General features: G+C 46.3%; 1 protein-coding gene across 1 annotated transcript in view; it reads left to right on the forward strand.

Annotated features, from left to right (window-relative positions):
- LOC119400023 (Usher syndrome type-1G protein homolog) overlaps positions 1-15,235 on the forward strand; it is a 114,779-nt gene that overhangs the window by 12,032 nt on the left and 87,512 nt on the right. The gene's annotated exons all lie outside the window — the stretch shown is intronic.

Consider the following 15,235-nt stretch of genomic DNA (forward strand, 5'->3'; position numbering starts at 1 on the left):
GTCTGTCTGTCTGTCTGTCTGTCTGTCTAATCATGCACTTTACGAATTATTCTACTTAATATTGTGTACATATAGTATAAATACATTAAGGTACGATGTTTATACACAATACCACTTATCTATCACAACATTAAGAAACCAATACCTATCGACACAACCTTATTATTATAATTTTACTCTCTCTCTCTCTTCACCAACTTTGGGTCGACGGTGTAAGTCCGTGAATTCTCGACCCAAATGCAAGTGCGTAGCCGCTGCTGCGTATGCATCCAGCGCAGTAGGTTTGTGTACTCAGCTTATACCCCTGTACATTTGATCACGGAATTCTGGAGGCGCTCATTTGCCAGCTTGCCGTCCTTTTGATTCAGTTCTATTTTATGCCACTTTCATTTTTTTTTTTTTTTTTTTTGCTATCCCTGTCTGCTTTCGGCGTAGATGAATGCATACCAGCCAGCTGGTCACACAGAGACCGTTCCGGAAACGGCGCAGCGTCGTTTCTACGTGAACACACAGGGGCTACGTACGCGTGAGATCTGCTCAGTGGTTACCATGGTAACGGTTGAGCGCACGTACCGGTCGGTATACCAGTACTTGCCCCGAATACTTTCAGCAGCTATACCGGTTCGTATTGTTGGTACACGGAGCAAGTGTTCAACTCAGTTCACTGATATGTTCATACTGCCCATCAACAGGCACAGGTGCAAGGCTAGTGAACGGTGCTGTTGTTACGTGTGGTAACATGTGCAGTAGGCTGGCGAGTGAACGTGATTCTGGTTGTGGAAAAAAAGTGACCAATGAAATAGTTGAATGAAAACAATGAAAGACGGCTTAGCAGCGGGTATTGGCATAGCTCTCTACTCTTTTACCCCTGTCTTGTCACCTTCAAACTCCTGCTGTTAACGGCGTTAGAAAGGAATAACAAGGAATAACCTGTAAACTTTGCTATTTTGTCTTCAGGACATCGGGCTCCATTCCGTTCTGGTACATACATACATACATACATACATACATACATACATACATACATACATACATACATACATACATACATACATACATACATACATACATACATACATACATACATACATAAGTACGTACGTATGTATGTATATATATACACCGTTGGTATTATCATACTGCGCGCTTTCTTGTGCTATCAGAACGCGCCGCCCCCGACGTCGTATATATAATATAATATAATATAATATAGTATAATATAATATAATATAATATAATATAATATAATATAATATAACGTACGTGCGTCGAAACGCCAGAAAGTTTTTTGTCTGTCTGTCTGTTGCCAGGTGGGAGGTGTTAGGTTACTCTCTAGACAAATGTGTATGTCCCTATCTAGAGAGTCGGTTCCCGAGCCGTGTATGATACGCGTACACGCACGCCAGATTCAGAGAGGTTTTCGAGGTTCTTCTTTTGTCCTTTGAAGCCCTCGAATGCACGGTCCGCATATGAAGACTGCTTCGAGTTAGTTTTCCCTTTATCAGCCGTACTTACATTATAGTAACGCTGGCACTCGCGCTTAACCCTAGTCACGTATACTATATCAGGTGGACTCACGCTCTACTAAAACTGCATAATGGATGCATCGCGTTGTACGCATGCGCGCGTGGGGGGCCAATGTGTGGCCCCCTTTCGGGCCACAGCGCTATATAGTTACGCTTCTGTACGCATCTTGCGCGCTATTATGTGTACGCGTTCTAACTCCGCGTGCGCGTGACCGAGCGAGTGAATCTTATCCAACGTGCCCAGATATGTAGACCATGTGTTTTATTTTTTTGTCTGCTTATAATACGAGAGTCACGTCGGTGAGATCTGTATAGTAACTTCTTTTGTTCGTACACTTCGCAGAGAGATGGATACCACGCTGTGCTGCGTTATATATATATATATATATATATATATATATATATATATATATATATATATATATATATATATATATATATCCTAGTTGGCATCAAAACGTAGCTGGGCTGGCCACGTAATGCCTATAGAACAGACAACCCGTGGACAGTAAGAGCAACAGAATCACGGCATAACTAGGGGGGGGGGGGGGTTGAGGGGGTTCTGACACCCCCCGAAATTTTTTCATGCTCTAACTTTTCGGGTGACACTAAAATGCCGTCACGCCTTCACAGCGACCACCAGTTGCCAAAGTTAGCCGTTCTGCACACAAACACCCCCGAAAGAAAGTAGGAGAGGAAGTACACGTCGTTTCTGTCAGAACGGCACTTGAACTTCGAAGTGATGGTCGACGCGAGATGAAACGTAAGAAGGTGGCGAGAACAATGTGCGTTTTAGTTCAGGATTCGTAAAGAAGATTTCATGAATGAGGCGTAGGGAAGCCTGCGTCCTCCGGTTAGGGAAGTTCTAGAGAAGTTTTTACTGAAGTGATACAGGCAGTACTGGAGTAATAAGCAACAGTGAAACGAACTGAACGATTTGTGATGGCTTCTTACGCGTTTATAAGTGTACAAGAATGACGATACCAGATTGAAGAAGCGTACTCGAGTTTAGACCTGACTAGTGTTTTATACAGTAGTTTTAAGACAACAGGAGCCAATACAAGGTTACGACTCAAGAAGCTGTGAGTGCGTTTCGCATTGTTAATAACATAGTTAATATGAGTATTATATGAGTGTATGTAATATGAATATGATATTCAGTACATATAGCGAATATGAGCATGATAGTTAATATAATATTAGTATATAAAGCCAGCTCGACGGCACTTTCAAAGTCAACTCTGATGAAGAGGTCCCCTTTCGAGACTGTTGGCTAAAAGTCACAGGGTCGATCCCTTATGCATTCGCTAAAGATGACTCGAAGGCGAAAACTACCTTCTACTTCTCATTGAATTGTAGTGGACCGATCGAATACGAGAATTTAATTTGGTTCACGGCAGTCTATTCTCCTGTACTTCGTATTCATACGAACGCATCTGCATTCGTATCATAATAATTGTCTAGGCGCTGGGCCAATGTTCGAAAGGTTTGGATATTTCGAGCCCTACATGTACGTACGGTCACGTGACGTCGTCGTTGATCACGCGACTTGGCAGGAAGTCTTCGCGAATCGATCAACGAATGCCTCCGGGTGGGTTAGCCAGTTGTTTGTAACTGTTCGGGAAGTTTAACGACCTGTTATTCATAGGTGAAAGATAATAGATAGCACATAACCAAAGTGACCGTTTCTTTTTTTGTTTTGTTTTGATTCAATGAATGAATGCTTTTCGAATTGATCCTCGTTTCTTTAATGTTCGCCTCGTGAAACTCCGATGCGTGCGCCGTTTTGCAAATAAAACACGTCGCATAGACGGTGCGTGGGAAAAGTATCGGCTGCGCATTCTTGTTTTTTATCTTCTGGAACGTGTCCGCCAAGGGGCAAACAAAAAAAATAAAGAAAAATAACAGATTCCGTATCGATAACTTTGCAATCGCAACTACGTACTTCCGCGTAGACTTGTCTATCAGCTTTGTGTTCTTGTTTCTCAACTCGTTCAAGATCTTAATGTTATCTTTTGTTCCTGCCTTTTTGTCTGCTTGCTTGTTTGTTTGTTTAAAGGGGCGCTGACACGAAAATTTTCAGTTGTTTTTTTGCGTCAAATGAAAGACCAAGTTTTCAAGAGCCTAGAAGATGTACTCAGCACAATTTCTAGGCTGTAGTGCACTAGTGCACTATTGGCGTAGGCAGAATTTTTTTTCGGGTGGGGGGGGGGGGGTTGTATTTCGTGCTCTTTATCCCGTGGTAGAAAAAAATTCGGGGGGGGGGGGCAATCGTGGGCCCGCTGTGCCACCCCCTGGCTACGCCAGTGGAATGCACCCTGAAAAATTAATTACCACATGTCTTTAAAAGCCAGTTTCGTTTCCTACTGTACCCTGAAGTCACGACACGGTGTGAGCTTCTCGTACTTGCGCAAGATATCGTGACGTCTCCTCGCCCGCTCCGCTGGATGGCTCCGTTGGTGACGCACAAGCGGCCATTTTGAATGCTTTGGTGACGGCCATTTTGTATGTGTTGGTACCTGACGTCATCACAACTAGTGCGTGAGGTCACCAGAATTGACACTGCAGCCTGACGTCACGCTAGTGTCGATATCAGTAGGTGCGCCACGCGAAAATTGAATTTAGTATCAAAGCGAAGTACCTCATCAGCATTTACTGAGCTTCGTATTTCAGAGCCGTCTGTATACGCGTAGTAAACACAGCATAGAAAATTGGCGTCAATGCCACTTTAAATGCTTGTGACAGGCCCAAGCAACAGCATATGCCTTCGCGCACGCCTTTCGGCCATTCGGGTCCACCCGGCATAACAAAAGGACATCGTTTGAGCCGGTAGTATTTTTTTATTTTGTTTTCATCGAAACCTGCCTGTAGCAAACGGGACACGGTTAGGTACTTTATATCATTTGATTTCGTTTTTTTTTTTCTTTTTTGAAGCAGTCGCGTACGTGCGAGACATTCCTATCAGTAGGCACGTGTAGGAACTCGTTTGTATCAAAACGTGCTACTCTGAAACCGGTCGGGTCCGGCGCCCGCGGGTTACGTTTGGGCAATTAAAGTTGGTACCTCTCGACTCTTCTTATCAGTCGCGGGTCGACCCAACTGCGCGTGCGCGCGTGATGTTTTTGTTTTTCGAGTGCGGGAGTTTCCCACGACCCGTATTACGTTGTTATCGCTGATTGCGTCACGATCGTTGGCGTTTATATGGAGGACCTACATTGACAAAAAAGAAATTGGACTCAATAATTGCTTCGTGATCGAGTCAAGACAGTGTTGCCGTTGCAGTAGCAGAGAGCAGACATTAGTTAACAGTTGTGCAACATTGGCACAAAACTTGTTCATGTGGACACCCTTCGTCCGTACTGCTGCGTTGTCGCTCACATTTCTTCGTTTGCTCGCAGTTGTTCAGTTGAAGAAAAGTCATGCTCCAACGTCCGGGATTCGAACCTTCGCTCACTCTGATTTCGCCATTTTTTTTTCTTTTACAACGTACCTGCGAGGCAGCAAAGGGCTTGTGGCTGCATACACCCACCCGTTAACATAAACCGGAACAGGAAGTCTTGCTCCGCATACCCCCTCCGGAGTCATCCCAGTGTCACGGCCATGCCCGCATATAAATGTATATACAGGCTTATCTCTTCTTCTACACACTACCGCACTCGGTTCGCGTATTCGAATGAGCCCCCCCCCCCCCCACTCGCCAAGTACGTGTCCGGGAGGAGGGCAACTTCTTCACCCGTATCGAGCAATGGCATGTACTACAGAGGGGGCTGCTGCCGCCCCATGGCTGTGAGGTGTCCCCGCATCGCAAAACACGCGGAGCTTTGGAATCTTTTTTTTTTGGTTTGTTTTTTTCGTGTTCTTTTTCTTTCATCGTTATGCGTCGTCGATGTCGCCGCCTTACTCGTTGTAGCAGAGTGGTATCGTACGTGCAGTAGGATCGCGTATATGCTAATAAGGCCTTTCCTCGGCCGGTCCAAACGGCGTCTTCCTGGATTTCTCTCCGCGGGGTCCTAGGAAAACATCAAGTCGACAGTACAGCAGTGCTTACACGCTGTGTGATATGTGTGTGTTACAGTACGCATCAGTTGTTCGTCGCCATGTTTGTATGAAAGTTTATTTATTTATTTACTTAATTTATAAATAACTAAGTAGCGATGACAGCAAAACTGAAAACATTTTGGCAGTCATAGCATCGACAGTGACATATGATCTGACATTATGTCAATTATAGTGGTGCAAATACGGCTATGTTCTGGCGGATCGCGCCCGCGGACACAAGACTCATAGAACAACAATTTTCGACGAACCGATTTAACCGACCAATCCAGCGTGTTTGTGTCGCAAAAATGGACATGGGGTAAAAGTAAACGTAAAGATGTACGATTTCGCAGACATGGCGCAATGCAAATTGTATTAAGGCGAAAGCCTTAGATGCCTCATCAAAAGCGAAAATTGACCGTCGGCGTCACCATGATCGACGCAGAAAAGTCATCATCACGCGATGACGTAACCATGACGTCACATACTGCCAAAATTTGTGACGTTATCCTAACGTCACGCACCGTGACGTCACGTGATGGCGTCATCACATGACATATCGTCACTTGGTGTGCCGATCACGGAGGCGGTGCAAAACCAAGTGAAGTACAGAAAGCTTGGGAAGCCTTCGGTCCTGGAGGCAGTACAGAACCACGTTAGGTGCAGAAAGCCTTCGGAAAGAAAGCCTTCGAGGGAGCATCACTACACTGACTGCGAAGAAGGCTCTTGCCTTCGAGTCGTCTTATAGGCGAATGCGTAAGGGACCTTGTGAGTTCTTTTTTTTTAAGTGGTGTAGTCTGTCCTAACTTCGAAAGCGTCTCCCGATGCCTGCATGCCTTACTATAACCTTTCCTGGATTAAAAACAAACAAACGAATGCGACAAACCTAACCGAATTCGGCACAGCTGTGGAGGCTGAGCAAACCGTATTTCCCGTTCCCACGCGTATTTATATAAAAATATCCCGAGATAAAGAAAAACGTCATCCTCTTAAGGCACAATAGCTTCGGGCTCGGCGACCTAGCCTCGGCTGTGTGATAGTTATTCCCGCATTCGGACCACCGCCGTCGCAAAGGGAATGCGGCCGCTGCAGGCACACTGAATACACGTCTAGAATTGGTATACTCGTGACCTCCAGTAGACGTCTGCGAAAGCGGTTTGTTTAAGGACCACCGCTGCGGGTGACTTGCCATTGTCTTTCGAGGGCCAAGCTGGTACACATGGTGTAGCGACCGCGTGTTTGTGTGTGTGTGTGTGTGTGTGTGTGTGTTGCAGAAGAACCTCGTTGATACGTTCCCATTTCGTCCGATTTCCCGGTGCCAACGTTCGCGATATCGTTGCCAAGCGAAACTGCGCGATGCTTTAGTGAACTCGGGTTGTACGTTTTCTGTTTTCCCGGATAGCACATTTTTTCCCGCGTTTTTTCTTCAGCAACGTACGAACGAGGTTCTGCTTGCACACGCACACACACACACACACGCACACACAAACATGAGCGCGCGCGCGCACGCACGCACACGCATAAGTTCTGTTTCCTTGGATCATGTGATTAATAAGTAGTAAGAATGGAAGCACACGTACAAAACCAAAAGAAAGGACTTGTAATAGACGTTTCGACTGGGGACCGGTCTTTTTTCTACAAGTCTCTTCAAACAGACCTGTCCCCGCTCGAAACGTCGAGTGCTTTCTTGTCGTTTTTGTACGTGTGCCCGCGCTATATATATATATATATATATATATATATATATATATATATATATATTATATATATATATATATATATAGCGATAGATTGCAGAAGTGGAATAAGGAACTGATCCGTTGAATTCGACCGAATATGCTGTCTGCCATGGGATGGTCACGAGCATTTCCAAAGGAACGTTGGGTCGAAAGAAAAGATGAAAGAAACAAAATCGCATTGTAGAGCCGCCACTTCTCACTTGTGAAATAACGGTTGTGGTTTTAAGTCCAAGAAACAGTAGAGAAAGAAAGTCAGGTGGGTTAACCAGTTTAGGACAACCGGTTTGCCACCCCACGCATGGGAACGGGATGGGGGAGATGGTAAAGAAACCACGATATGATTATGAAGGACGCCGTGATGGAGGGCTCCGGAAATTTCGACCACCTGGGGTTCTTTAACGTGCACCTAAATCTAAGCACACGGTCCTCTTAACACTTCGCCTCCACCGACATGCGGCCGCAATTCGATCCCTTGAGCTTCGAGTCGGCAATCGAGTACCATAACTACGTGTCATAAGCATTGCTTCAACTTTTACGTTTTGAGTGCTTGTTGTGCATGTGTGGCCTTAGAATACATCCCCTCCCCCTTTCTGTAGTGTGCGTGGTCGCGGTCATGCGCGGATTTGACACAGTAGCGCGCCCCCAACCCCAATAGCTCGGCTTCTTAACCATTGGGTCACCACGACGATTGGGGTACTGGGCGTTATGCCTTACGTGATCCAAAAATCTCAAGGCTAAGCCAAAGCCAAAGCCGCATCTCAAGCCTTTGTTCACAAACCGCGTGATCCTACCGGAACGACGCGGTCTATACGACCTCGTGCTTGCACAACCAACCGCACTGACCCGACGCGAGATCATCGTGGCGTGTACATATAACGTATAATCCGTTTCGCGTGGATTGAGACTGGAGCAATGGAGCTAGGATGAGGTCTTCGCTTGTATTTTGTAATATCTGCGCCCCGCTGAGCTGAATGTGGTTTGCTCAAAGTTCAGTATTGTAACTCGTTAGTTCGCGCTGTTCGCTGTCGTTCGTACTATATTCTCGTTCATGTCCCAGTTCGCGCTGTAGTTTTTTGTTATAGTTCACGGTCATTCTTTGTGCTTGAAACAGCGCAAACCTGGTTGGTTTGCTTGTGTGAGTGTTGCACAGATCGTTATGGTCCTATGGGCTATTTCGAATGGCACCCCCTCACACACGGTTTCGCATTTTCTTCAAAGTCAAAGCGCAGCGTGGTGCTGACTGGTTCTATTGAAATCGCAAAATAATCGGGATGATTAGCGATGGTGGTCTGGGAGGGGGGGGGGGGGTTGAACAGTGGGACCAAGGATCCAGACTAGGTAAAGAGGTTCAATAGGAGCACTTTGTCCTCTCTGTTCAAATTGTGGAACAATACCGTTCCGAAGTGAAGACAGCGACAGAAGTAATGAATACCCGGATGTGGAATGGCCCCAGGGATCACGTACGCTGGGAATTAGGACTCTGGGTCAGAAAGCTGGCGTTGCCGATTACATGCAGCTACGTCTGGATTATCCCCGAAGATTACCTAAAGCCGTTCGGGAATGCGATGAAAAATACTAAACAATTGAGTTGACCTGGATGATTTGTGCGAACGTACACGGTTAGCCCGGAGGAAGCACTTGAGAAAGAGTAAACGTAGTTGTAGACCTTTCATACACCGCTATTTTTAATTAATGAAATATGGCTTCGCATCTCTACGCGTAGCTGGACGCTGCTCGCGCAGTGCTAGTTCTGGTTTGGTTTTGTTACACGTGCTTCTTTCTTCACAATATGCTCCTGTTGCCAACTTCTGTGCTTCTTTTTTTGTTCTCTTTCCGAAACATGTCCCTTGGCACATGTCCAGATGCGTGGGTCCAGTAACACGGGTCCAGTTGCACGTGTGCAGTTGAACGTGTCCACTCGTATACTGTCGAGCTGTACGTGACCACGATACACGCGTCCATTTCACCACGTCCTGTTACGCAGCTGTACTTTTCCGGATGCACGTGCCCAGTTTAACTATTCCACTTGCACGACTACACTTGTACGTGTCCACTTGTATGTTCCCAGTGGCCCATGTCCTGATGCACTTTTCCGATCTCCGATTATGCGTGTCCAGCGGCACTGTGTATGTTAGCCAGTGATCCAAGCCGTCCATTCGTGAAAGGATCTAAGTGTACCAAGGTGTACAGTGCGCTGGAGCAGCCAGTAGAGGGAGCACCGATCAACTGCAGAGAGGAGGCATTGAAAGCTTTGAAGGCTCTACAAAGTTTTTTAGCTGGTCTGTAGAAAGTCTATACTACATACCTTGCTGTTCACAGACTGTTCAATGACAGCTTGGATGCTCATCATTCCATTCCACTAAATGTCAACTATAGTGTGTAGACTCTCCAACAAACGACTGTGGAAACATACATGAATAACAGAAGCAAAGTAGATCTGAACAGTTATGTACATGCATGTTAATCTGAACCCGCGTAATATTCAACGCGTTCCTCAGCGAGTCCCAGTTATCAGCTGGCACTCTGTCGTATGCGCCACAGGTGTTTGATGACCCTTAACACCCTTAGCTCCTAAAGGGTGTTTTAGGTGGAACATTGACCCTTACGCAAACCAAAAGGCGATATGGGGGAAGCCAAACAACCCTGCACCCCCATTTTTGCTAATTCTTTTATGCAAAAAGGTGTTTTCCTTGCTTCATTAAAATCGTTTAAGGGTGCTAAGTGGTTTGCAGTGTGTACAGTATACTCACAGATTGAAACGGCACAACTTAGTTCTACATAACGCACACACTTTCGTTTTCACCGCCTTCAGTTCGGGTCATATCGGCGTAATTTCTACTCGAATGTGTAGATCAGAGCCAACATTATCTTTAGAGACCAGATTCGTCGCGACATGAAGTGGTTACCTCGAGCAATTGGGCATACCAGTCGTTATACTAAAAAAACCACGCATCTCCACGAAATGAACCATGGCGAGTGCGCGAAGCTCTGGGTATCGTCTGGGTGAGTAACCGTACGTTACCCGAGCGTTGCCCCATATAATGTAAACTGAGTGACTTAATGAGTCGACGACAAAAGCATGGTCCTAAGGTCCATAATGTCTACGTTGAAGTCGCCCACTAGTATAAAGGGTCTGTCTGTGCTTGTAGGTATTTTATAATTGTCCTGTCACAATTATGATTGATGTTCGTCTATTGTAAACCTTTTTTTATTCACATACACGCATATATGTTTCGACTATCGCAACGGTTTTCTATATACCGTGACAGTGGACAGTGAGAGTTGACGACAAAGCTAGGACCTAAGGTCCATAATGTGTACGTTGAAGTCGCCGACTAGTATAAAGGATTCGTGCTTGCCGGTGATTTTATACTGTTCCGTCGCAATTATGATTGATATCAGTCTATTGTTAAACCTGATGTTTCGATTTTACACGGTGCTGTGCCGTGCGCACGGACAAGCCTCGGCGCCCCTAAAAATTGATGTCTCGTTTGAATCCGCGAGATACTGTACATATGCTATATACATATGCAGGGATTTGCTCTGCAGATGTCGCACACTCAGCTCGCCGGCGTGGTGCGTACCAAAAAAAAAAAAAAGCGTTACGCACGTACAGTGCTCGAAGAGCAAGTGCTGACGGGAAAGTGGAAGGGGGAGTGAGAGTTGAGGGGAAAGGGTTGGGAGCTTGTTGCGTGGCGGCGTCGGTGAGGAGAGGCAGTGCATATTTGCGTGGAAGGCGTGCCTGGGTGGCGTCGGCGTCTTTTCGCTGTCTCTAGGTTCATTGTCTTTAGGCACGAGGATGGGAGAGTGGTGGGCTCTCGCCGTGTAGCGTACGATGGTATATATATACTTGAATTTCTTCAGCTCGTCGGGGCTTCGGCTGGCCTCGTTAAGACGGCTTCTTTCTTCTTCTTCGTCTTCTTCTCACTGTTTAGCAGGTGGAGGGTTGCCTGCCCTAGACGCGACGCTTGATGGGAGCGTATGGGGCCAACCTCGTCTGTACAGGCTTCTGCTGCAGTAGCTTCTTGTAAGAAGGCAGGAGGAAGACAGCGGAGGTGTCTACCAGAGAAGGAAACAAAGAAAGAAAGGAAGGAAGGAAGAAAGAAAGAAAGGAAGAAAGAGAAAGAAAGAAAGAAAGAAAGAAAGAAAGAAAGAAAGAAAGAAAGAAAGAAAGAAAGAAAGAAAATAACTAATTAAATGAGCCAATGAATGAGGCAAACCAGAAGGAAGAACAGTGAAGGTGTCTTTCACAAAGAAATAGATCAACAAATAAACAAATAAGGAATGAAGGAAATAAAGTCGCAGGGTCCCCTATATATACTCGCCTAAAAAGACTCTAAGGTGAAAGCCACCTTCTTTTTTTTTTACTCCGTTTTCTTCTCAGTAGATTGCATTGATACGACTTGACGTCATTTACGACGTAGTCACTTTCGCAGGTTACGACGTCATGATGACTTCATTGTGGCGTCACAAATATATGCGATCTGTGACATCAAGATGACGTCGTTGACGACGTTAAGTTAAATTGAAGTCATGGAACTTTCGGTACGCCGTCGGCCCTCGTACGTGAACTTGAGTATCACGTGAATTTTGACCGACTTCTATCAGTTTTTTTTTTGTTTTTTAACAGGGAGCTGCTTAAGCTTAAGGTTGAGGCGGCAGGCGGCAGGCGTTCCAGAAAACTCGGTGGGTGTGTGCCACTGAAAGCGGGTATGAGCCAAGCAGCTTCAGTGTGTGCCACTGAAAGCGGGAATGTGTCAAGCAGCTTCAGTGTGTGCCACTGAAAGCGGGAATGTGTCAAGCAGCTTCATTGTGTGCCACTGAAAACGGGTATGTGTCAAGCTGCCATGCATACTATAGTATAGCAATGGGTGAAGAGGGGAAGCAAGGGTGAGGGGGAGTGATGTCAGGGTGAGGAGGAAGGAAAGGAGGAGGGGAGAGGGTGAATGAAGCATGGCATAGCCATGTACAGCATAACACAGCAATGGGTGGGAAAGAGATGCGAGGGTACGGAGGAGTGGTGTGGGGGTTAGAAAGAGGGAAAGAAGGAGTAGAGAGGGCAATAGAGAGAGAGAGAGAGATTAAGAAATAAAGATGAACGAAAGGAGATGAGCAAATAACCCAATCTGCGTTCACCGGGTGGTGGCGCTTGTTTGCCAGCTCCGCTAAGGCTCCTCTGGAGGGCATTAAAGGGACACTAAAGAGAAACAATGAATTGGTTTAGATTGATAAAGTGTGCTCGGAGAACTCTTGTCTAGTTTATTTCACCACCATAGGTTTATTATTAGAGGAGAAAACCAAGTTCAAAGTTTCATTTTTCAATTTCGCGCCGAACTTTGTAATTCGTGACGTAAAAGACTTCAAAGAGCATTTAACGTATTTTGGCGCCACTGACTCGAGGAAATTTCCACAAAATCGTTATGTCAAGTCTCTGGCCCCCTCAGAGGACAATGTACTTCGATTTAACCTACTAGGAACTACGTAGGCCCAAGCAGGCGCCGTCAAAAATTTGTGACGTCACGGCAAATGGTGCGGGAATTCCAAGGTGGCGTCGCCACCTGTATTTTCTTTTTGCGCGTTTTGTCGCTTACTAGCGTCTTCTCGCAGCAAGCGTGGTGTTTTTGGCATCGTGGAAGACTACTTTACTAATGCGAGAAAAATCGTTTTGCTCTTTAGTGTCCCTTTAAGCTCCTCTGTTTTTACTCAGATTTCACAGGCGTGGAAGTGGCATTAATTCTTTCTCTCTTTTCTTTTTGCGTCATTCGCGCTCGCGATGTCTCGTCAAATCTCGTAACTTCTTGACTCGATGAGATGCGTAAGGCCGTAATGTGGGATTACACGGCGTCCTCTGGACACTCAAACGACACCCTCTACACGTCGCTCGTACACACCACTCACTCCGGTGTAGCACGCAGTCGGCGCTATGCAGGAAAAAAAAAAAAAAAAAGACCGGTCGAATTATACGCGGCTAAAGGCGGTGGTGGTCCATTTATATATATATATATATATATATATATATATATATATATATATATATATATATATATATATATATATATATATATATCTACCGGGGCTACCTTCTCCGCGCTGCGCTGCAGGTATGCGTTAAGTTGGCCGCGCGGCGAGCAAGAAAAGGCCGATCGGGCCAGCCGTCACTTGTTCCTCGTCGTCGGCATGCTGCGCCTCGCTACAACACCCCCCCCCCCTTTTTTTTTTGTTTTCTTCTTTTTTACCAAGCGCTGCAAGCGTGCCGGTGTATCGCATACTGCAGACGGTGGTGAGATCAAGGTCAGCGAACTGCAACGGCTTTTTCGCGAAGTGCACCACCGGCCGCGCCGAGCGAGCGAGCGAGCGAGCGGGTGCTTCCCGCGTTTGCTGCAGCGCCTGGTATCTGCGCCCGTATACAGGCTACTGCTCTCCATCGCATAGAGCGCGCCGTCGTCGCTGGGAACATGTGTATCGGCCTTGGAGGGACGGAGGTCGCCCGTTATGTTAGGGAGCCTACATGGACGACCGTTAAAACGGTCGTTCATGTAGGCTCCCTACGTTATATAGGTGAGGAGCGAATATGGGGGGCAGGTCCCAACTAAATGTTAGCCCTGAACAAACAAACAAATACGTAAGAAGGCCCCCATTCTATGCCGACCCCCGAAATTGGCAAGGCAAAAAAAAAAAAGAAAAAAAAACTTAATCATTGTACTCGAATCTAAGCCGACACCCCCACATTCGCACATCGTTTTTTAAAGACGATAGTCTTTCTTGGGATACTTAAACGGAGAAATTTTGGTCTGTTTAGAAAAAGTTTATTTTATCGTAGGACGTTACGAACATTCTGTCTGTCTTTCTGTTTGTCGGCACGTCACTCGATTCAGCCACTCGGCCAAAGTTGAACCACTTGCCCAAAGGCCAGCCATCTTGAACGGCTTACTAGGTTCATACTTGTCTACATTGTCGATCAAAAAGCAAACCTTACGCATATCTAAGGCGCAACATCACTAGGTAAGTATTAAGTGGTGTGTTCCTTTAATAGAAAATGCATTCATACGTAATTCGAAAGACCCTAGTTTCTTAAGCTGCGCTGAAGATGCGACTGCGCTGAAACTTGCCTTCATCCGTGCCCTCTGCACGAGCTCATTGTTGTGTTTCAGTTTCGGTTCTGTATTGCACTGTACGAATGCCATGGGGCGCCGCTCTGGCATTCCTGTTTTACCCACGTGACGTGTAAATAAAATAGTGTGTGGAGAGTACTCGTTGAGTGCGGACGTTTCTTCTACTTCAGCGCTTCACGCCACACCGCGTGTTCGGGCTGGCTGGCGTCCCCGCCGGTCGCGTTGGTCACCGCCGGTCTTCGCCTGCTGCTGCGCCGGGACTACCAGCCCGCAACACAGAACTCATGTTTCCCGACGTATTGCCAGATGGCGTCCATATCTCACGCAGCGCCTCTTCTATCGTCTTTAGACGACATTTGCAGCGAAGCACGCAGATACATCGTTTTTTTTTTTTCGACAAAGAACATCGGCTTAGATTCGAGTAAATACGGTATGTAATCCGTTTCATACATCAGGTGTAACGCTGTGGAAGCTATATGCAAGAAGTTCGGCCAGCAAACTGTGCAAGTCTGCGCGTCTCGCGTGTGGATTTCGCCGTTGTAAACGTGGCCTCCGCGATTGGATCCTGCTGCGCGCTACCGGAACTAATCGCGGGGGCTACGATACGAAAACAAAGAGGCGCTATAAGTGATCCAAAGCAACCTACTGACAACCGTATAAATAACGGGGGTTCGTTTATTTCTAAGGCGCAAAGCGTATTCACTTGCTACTCAGTCTAATAACGAAATTGAAAATCACGAACCGGGCTACGGCTGGTCGGGGTGGTAAGCGGGTCCATCGGTACACCGACATCATGCAAGCGCTTCGATCAACGAGATTC

The sequence above is a fragment of the Rhipicephalus sanguineus genome, chromosome 7 (genome assembly GCF_013339695.2).
Source record: "Rhipicephalus sanguineus isolate Rsan-2018 chromosome 7, BIME_Rsan_1.4, whole genome shotgun sequence".
Classification (NCBI taxonomy): Eukaryota; Metazoa; Arthropoda; class Arachnida; order Ixodida; family Ixodidae; genus Rhipicephalus; species Rhipicephalus sanguineus.